The sequence below is a fragment of the Dermochelys coriacea genome, chromosome 9, assembly GCF_009764565.3.
Source record: "Dermochelys coriacea isolate rDerCor1 chromosome 9, rDerCor1.pri.v4, whole genome shotgun sequence".
In the NCBI taxonomy this organism is placed as follows: Eukaryota; Metazoa; Chordata; order Testudines; family Dermochelyidae; genus Dermochelys; species Dermochelys coriacea.
The window spans coordinates 3847965-3856099 of NC_050076.1; positions in this window are offsets into that span (position 1 = coordinate 3847965).

Sequence of the window (8135 nt, forward strand, 5' to 3'; positions counted from 1 at the left end):
CCAGTGTTGCATGGAGGGATTAGCACCTTGTCAATCTACGGCGTGATGCCTCAGCAGATGCAGCACACAATGGTGCTGATTTGTGTTTCAGTACCACCCTGCAAACGCCAGTCCAAGCTGCTGTCCTCTATCACCTGTAGTCTTCTTTCAGCATGGCTGCTTTCTGAGGAGTCTGCTTTCTGGTTCTTTCAGTTTAATTACAGGTTTCAGAGTAGCAGCCGTGTTAGTCTGTATTCGCAAAAAGAAAAGGAGTACTTGTGGCACCTTAGAGACTAACAAATTTATTAGAGCATAAGCTTTCGTGAGCTACAGCTCACTTCATCGGATGCATTTGGTGGAAAAAACAGAGGAGAGATTTATATACACACACAGAGAACATGAAACAATGGGTTTATCATACACACTGTAAGGAGAGTGATCACTTAAGATAAGCCATCACCAGCAGCAGGGGGGGAAAGGAGGAAAACCTTTCATGGTGACAAGCAAGGTAGGCTAATTCCAGCAGTTAACAAGAATATCAGAGGAACAGTGGGGGGTGGGGTGAGGGGGAGAAATACCATGGGGAAATAGTTTTACTTTGTGTAATGACTCATCCATTCCCAGTCTCTATTCAAGCCTAAATTAATTGTATCCAGTTTGCAAATTAATTCCAATTCAGCAGTCTCTCGTTGGAGTCTGTTTTTGAAGCTTTTTTGTTGAAGGATAGCCACTCTTAGGTCTGTGATCGAGTGACCAGAGAGATTGAAGTGTTCTCCAACTGGTTTTTGAATGTTATAATTCTTGACGTCTGATTTGTGTCCATTCATTCTTTTACGTAGAGACTGTCCAGTTTGGCCAATGTACATGGCCGAGGGGCATTGCTGGCACATGATGGCATATATCACATTGGTAGATGCGCAGGTGAACGAGCCTCTGATAGTGTGGCTGATGTGATTAGGCCCTATGATGGTATCCCCTGAATAGATATGTGGACAGAGTTGGCAACGGGCTTTGTTGCAAGGATAGGTTCCTGGGTTAGTGGTTCTGTTGTGTGGTTGCTGGTGAGTATTTGCTTCAGATTGGGGGGCTGTTTGTAAGCAAGGACTGGTCTGTCTCCCAAGATCTGTGAGAGTGATGGGTCGTCCTTCAGAATAGGCTGTAGATCCTTGATGATGCGTTGGAGAGGTTTTAGTTGGGGGCTGAAGGTGATGGCTAGTGGCGTTCTGTTGTTTTCTTTGTTGGGCCTGTCCTGTAGTAGGTGACTTCTGGGTACTCTTCTGGCTCTGTCAATCTGTTTCTTCACTTCAGCAGGTGGGTATTGTAGTTGTAAGAATGCATGATAGAGATCTTGTAGGTGTTTGTCTCTGTCTGAGGGGTTGGAGCAAATGCGGTTATATCGTAGCGCTTGGCTGTAGACAATGGATCGAGTGGTATGATCTGGATGAAAGCTAGAGGCATGTAGGTAGGAATAGCGGTCAGTAGGTTTCCGATATAGGATGGTGTTTATGTGACCATCGCTTATTAGCACTGTAGTGTCCAGGAAGTGGATCTCTTGTGTGGACTGGTCCAGGCTGAGGTTGATGGTGGGATGGAAATTGTTGAAATCCTGGTGGAATTCCTCAAGAGCTTCTTTTCCATGGGTCCAGATGATGAAGATGTCATCAATGTAGCGCAAGTAGAGTAGGGGCATTAGGGGACGAGAGCTGAGGAAGCGTTGTTCTAAGTCAGCCATAAAAATGTTGGCATACTGTGGGGCCATGCGAGTACCCATCGCAGTGCCGCTGATTTGAAGGTATACATTGTCCCCAAATGTGAAATAGTTATGGGTGAGGACAAAGTCACAAAGTTCAGCCACCAGGTTAGCCGTGACAGTATCGGGGATACTGTTCCTGATGGCTTGTAGTCCATCTTTGTGTGGAGTGTTGGTGTAGAGGCTTCTACATCCATACTAGCCAGGATGGTGTTTTTAGGAAGATCACCGATGGACTGTAGTTTCCTCAGGAAGTCAGTGGTGTCTCGAAGATAGCTGGGAGTGCTGGTAACGAAGGGCCTGAAGAGGGAGTCTACATAGCCAGACAATCCTGCTGTCAGGGTGCCAATGCCTGAGATGATGGGGCGTCCAGGATTTCCAGGTTTATGGATCTTGGGTAGCAGATAGAATACCCCAGGTCGGGGTTCTAGGGGTGTGTCTGTGCGGATTTGTTCTTGTGCTTTTTCAGGGAGTTTCTTGAGCAAATGCTGTAGTTTCTTTTGGTAACTCTCAGTGGGATCAGAGGGTAATGGCTTGTAGAAAGTGGTGTTGGAGAACTGCCTAGTAGCCTCTTGTTCATACTCCGACCTATTCATGATGACGACAGCACCTCCTTTGTCAGCCTTTTTGATTATGATGTCAGAGTTGTTTCTGAGGCTGTGGATGGCACTGTGTTCTGCATGGCTGAGGTTATGGGGTAAGCGATGCTGCTTTCCCACAATTTCAGCTCGTGCACGTCGGCGGAAGCACTCTATGTAGAAATCCAGGCTGCTGTTTCGACCTTCAGGAGGAGTCCACCCAGAATCCTTCTTTTTGTAGTGTTGGCAGGAAGGTCTCTGTGGGTTAATATGTTGGTCAGAGGTGTGTTGGAAATATTCCTTGAGTCTGAGACGTCGAAAATAGGATTCTAGGTCACCACAGAACTGTATCATGTTCGTGGGGGTGGAGGGGCAAAAGAAGAGGCCCCGAGATAGGACAGATTCTTCTGCTGGGCTAAGAGTATAGTTGGATAGATTAACAACCCAGATGGATTAACTTGCAAATTTCTAGGTTGGTTAATTCAGTTTTAAAGTTTTGCTCTTACTCCTAACCTCTATGGATTGCTTTCTGTTACTTCTCTCTACTTCTCGCTGCTGTTTGCAACTCTCCCTGACTTAGCATCCCCCCCGTCAATGAATTTAGCATGTGGTTTGCCTCTTCTTCCAAGTCATTCATAAATATGTCGACTGAGCCCAGGGCCAGTTCCTGAGAGATTCCCCTCGGATAGCTGACACAGACATACACCTTGCTCAGGACACTGCTGTTTTCACCCTGGATTGTTTTCCTCCAGACGGATCCAGCCCATATTCCAAGTCCCAAAGTTTTGAATCCAAGCTCACCAAAGAGAGATCCAGAAGCCTGATGTCCAGGCAGTGATTGCAAGCAGGCATATCTGAGGAAAGCAACTTATGGGAAAAATTTCATGTACCTTCTCTGAAGCAGATGGTGCTGGCCACTGTCCGAGACACAATACTGGACTAGGTGGACCTGCTCTGATCCAGCCTGGCAATTCCCATGTTCCCAAAAGGGCCAAGGCAGTTTAGTCTGAAACACAAACTCAGTCTGAAAGGAAAGAAGCCGGTGGCTTCTATATACAGGGCTAATCATTTGGCATATGTTCAGAGGTAGTCAAATTGCTTGACATTCTGGTGTGAATAAGGGCAGCCCTGGGGCTGAAATATGTAAGAAGTATTGGTGGGTTATTTGATTGTTGCAAGCTAGGGTTGATCTGACAGGCACCTGTTCTCCAAGGAACACTGCAATAGTACAGCCCATTGGCCAGCTCCAGGTTTAAGTCAGTGCTGGGCCCAGTCCTGCAGCCCTCCCACACCCACAGCTTCCAGGCGAGTCGCGTGACTGCCTGAGAAGTCCCTGGTTTGACAAGTCAGCAGCGCAGGCTGGGTCTGTCCACAGCAGAGCTCAGCTCTTACGTATTCAGGTCTGACCCAGAGCAGAGGGAACAGACTTTTCCCATGGGGGACTTTGTATAAAGTGTTAAACAATGTTTTCAATAAATGGATTTTTTTTTTTAAGAAAACCCAATTGCACCATTCATTTTTTACCACAGAGCAATAACCAGGGGGAGGGAGGGAGGGTATGGAAGAGAGAGAGAAACGGAGATCAGGCCCATGGGATTCAGGCTGACTGAATAAAACCTGTTGTACTACAATGCGTCACTGAGTGGCTGAGGCCTGTTGAATGAGACGGGCAGATGGAGAGTGCAAAGGACTCTCTTCCCACCGGTGTGGTCTCCTTCGGTACGTCTACACTGCATACTAAGCGTGGGCTCTGGCTCAGGTTTGAACTCCAGCCCCCTTTCCAGCTACACACAAATCAGTCTGACTCAAGTCAGGAAGCTCTTAGCACCTGGGTCCGAGGACCCTGGTCAGGGGTTGGTCAGAGCCCAAGTCCTGCTATGACTCGCGTACAAACCCTGTCATTTTGCAGTGTGGGCATGCATCAAGCAGCAGTGCCAAGCCAGAGCGTATGTGGAGTGCAGTACGGATGTGTTAGACAGCTGTGAGACCCAGGTCCAGCCATTGTTAGCCCAGTGGGGATGCTCGAACACGGGCTTGGAAACACCAAGTCCAGAAGCCCAGGTCCCAGAGACCTAGATTTAGAATGCAGTGTAGACAGACCCTATAAAGGCCAGGTGCAAATGCAATCAGAAGGGCACAATGGCTGCTCTGGCCTTAATGCCCTGAGGGCACAGTGCACCCCAGAAGGGCAGGAAGGGTTGGAGAGGAAGCGGTTCGATGCACATGGGCACACAGGGCGTAACCAGCAGGAATGGGGAAGGGAAGGGGCATGGCACCAGGCACAGAGCTCCTGCAGTTAGGGGAGCCTGTGGGTCTGCTCTGCATTATAGGGCTACCAGAAGAGACAGGAGCAGTGCGAGCTCTCTGCCTTAGAGATACAACTGAACCCAGAGGAGTTGGAGACCATCCTCCTTTCTAATGGCCTGCCACCTGCTTTCCTACCATTACCTGAGCGATGGGCAGGCCAGAGGGCAGCTTCCTCCGAAGCATCTTGCACTGGCTACTGTTGCACCAAGCCAGCCGGATGGTTGATCCCATCTATTATTATGTACTTAGCTTATGGGATTGCCTTGAGGCCAGGGCCCCATGGCGCGAGGTCCTGGGTGGCTCTAGTAGTGCCAGGGCCTCTCCAATTAGCACCATGCTGGGAGTATTTCCCATTGCCTCTAGTTTGGGAGCTGGGTGGTTGGGCTCTAACGTCTCCGGAGTCTTTTGACTCCGCACCCCTTGCTGGGCTTTTATTGGGTTCATCTGCTTCTTCTATAAGAGCAGAGCGGATGGACTCTATCTCTGGTGTTATGATCTCTGGGGCGGAAATGTCCGTCCATGGCCGAGATTGCAGGGACGAAAAATGGCTGCAGCCTTCTCTCATCCCGGGATTCATCAGGCTCCGCATTCCCTTGGAGCCCCAGCTTTCCACCGACTGAGTCAGACGCCCCCACAGAGGCAGCAACGTTAACCCTTTCTGCTCCCGCTCGAGGCCAGAGCAGGCACCCTGGCTGCATCACCAGCCCTAATGAATCTGTCCTGAGGCTTTTCTAGCCACAATAGACTATGGAAACTAAGAGGCTGCAGGAGAATCTGAGTGTATTTAATTTGCATCATGTTTTTTTTTCCCTCCCCTTTACTTTTTCAGGGATATATAATGGGAGGCAAACTCTGTGTGCAGTGTTTTGTTCCTTGCTGTCAGTAGAGAAGCTGTCTCCTCTGCTCCCTTTCTGCTCACTGACTATTCACTTACTACAGGAAACAAAGGGAATGAAGCTAATTAGGGACCTGTAAAGTAGGCAAAGCAAAGCAGAGAGGCATGATGTTGGCTGAACTAGCTTGAGCTGCCTGGAGCAGACTGTTTCCTTGGCACAGTTTGGGGTCCGGGGTTATCTCATTTCAGCCTGTCAATTAGTCAAGGCTTTCATTGAGATTAATTTTTTCCCATGTTCTCCCCCCCCCAAGGACTTTTCAAGCTCCGCTGAAGTTTCCTGTGAAGACAAGAGCCTCTCCAAGTTCTTGGCAAAACGGTAAACAAATCTCCCATCTGCACACAAAGCTGAACTTGCTGATGCTTGCACAAAGGGTCAGGCAGGGCTGTGCGCTTCCAGCAAGATGTCAGATTGTGTTGCAAGACTGGAGAGGAGGGAATTCGGCCATGACCTCTATGCCTGCTATGACTTCACATGATCAAACAGTACTGCCCATCCTGCAGCTCTAGGCCCAACTAGGAGAGGTGGTAAAGTTTCGTGTGATGTTTGCTGCTCAGCCTGATACCTACCTGGAGTGCAGGATGAAGTCCTTCTTCAGGACCACATTATGATCTCACAGCTGTGTAAATTGGGCGTATCTCCATGGAAACCAGTGGAGTTACACTGTTGTGGCAGAGGTGGGCATGAGATCTCTGTGAAATCAGGACATCTTTTTCTTTCTCATGATCCTAGCTGGGGCATATCTCACATTCCTCCTCGCCTTCTATGCAAAAGGAAACCTCCACCCCTTGCTCCCATAATTCCCTCCACAAACACATAACCAGGGTCACATCTGGGCATATTTTCCATGTGTCTTTCCCCACCCCCCACTTTTAGTGACACAGCAAAGGAATTTGGGCTGGGGTGGAATGACGAGGGAAGGTTTCGCATTGGAGCTCAGCCCCCTGGCTTTGTGCCACCTACAAGCAACTTACCGGGAAACCCTACCATTTGTGAAGCCACTCAGCGTAGGAGATAGTAACTTTGTCTACTAGTCTGGAGACTGGCTGACAACCAGTCATATTGATGTCAGAGTTATACCAGTGAGGAGACATGTCTGATCTCATTAGATGAGAAACTGCTTCCACTTGCTATTCATTGTTCTCAAGGCACCATAGCTGTTTATGGCATTTACCGAACCTTACTGCCAGATGAAATATTAAATTATAATCCAGGCTAGCTGGTGACTTTTCAAGCAGCTAGGAGTTAAGGTGCTTTCTGTAAATCATTAGATCTTTGGTTCTCTCTGCCTCTGGAACTAAATCAGAAGTAAGAGACTCTCCATGTTGACAGGTTTCAGAGTAGCAGCCGTGTTAGTCTGTATTCGCAAAAAGAAAAGGAATACCCGTGGCACCTTAGAGACTAACAAATTTATTAGAGCATAAGCTTTCGTGAGCTACAGCTCACTTCTTATGCTCTAATAAATTTGTTAGTCTCTAAGGTGCCACGGGTACTCCTTTTCTTTCTCCATGTTGAGACCTTCACCTCATCCTTCGGCTCTTCATCTGGCTGGTGATGGTCATATCAGTGTGTGTGAAATGTTAGATTCACACACGTAAATACACTGAATAGGTTTCACACTTGGCAAAGGGACTCAGCTGAGGTGTTCAACTTCTGAGGCCATACAAACCGTGAAAGGGAGTGCCATCCGTTACTGGCAGAACACGGAAAATACTATGGAGAACTAAGCAGAACCAGGCAAACATTGAAATCAAAAAAGTCATGGCTGTTCATTCAGTCAGGAAGCACAAATTTACTTTAGCAGTGTTCACAGCCTTTTCATTGCTACCAGTAAAACAAGGCTGGAGGTGGTTGCTGTTCACAAGAATTCACAGGCAGGGAAAGTCTCACAAGTAATGGCGTTAATGAACACTCATGAGACTGTTCATTGCATAAGTGAATAATCCAGGCCACCTTCTGTGCATAAGAAGTTTCAGTCATCCCATCAGACGGAAGAAGCAATACCATGTGACTTAGCTGGCCTATTGCATAGAACTGCGTGAATTATAAGTGATTCATACTGGAAACAATGATCCTGAGGAATAGTTAACTGGTAGCCTTCTGTAAAACATTCATTAAATCATACTGAACCATGAAGAAATTAATAAAAATAACAATCTGTTCACAGGCAACAGAGAATGGGGCCACCTTTGTCTCATAAATTGTTCCCTATGCTACCTTTGCCCAACTCCAGAGCAATTTCCAAGTTCAGTTAAAAGAAATGACACATTTTTGTGAACATTTTTGACATTTTCCCCCATTTTGACCAGCAGTGTTAATTACTTTTTGCCAGTGTTTGCACAGCACCAATGTCAAACCTTTTCCAGTTGGATTCCATAGAGCATTAGCCGTGGTGCCATACATAAAACATTTCAATTTTTTTAAAATTCTTGCTAGATACCTGAGTAGCAATCTTCCCCTCAGTGCTTCCCCCAGACATGCCATCATTGCTGAGGCTGGGCAAGCCATGTAGGAAAAAACACTTCACCAAAAACTGGAAGTGAATCTTTTTTGGAGGTTCAAAATAGCTTAATTTAATTTTTTTGAATAGCATTTCCCTATGACTCTTCTCTTCCTCTCATGATCCTG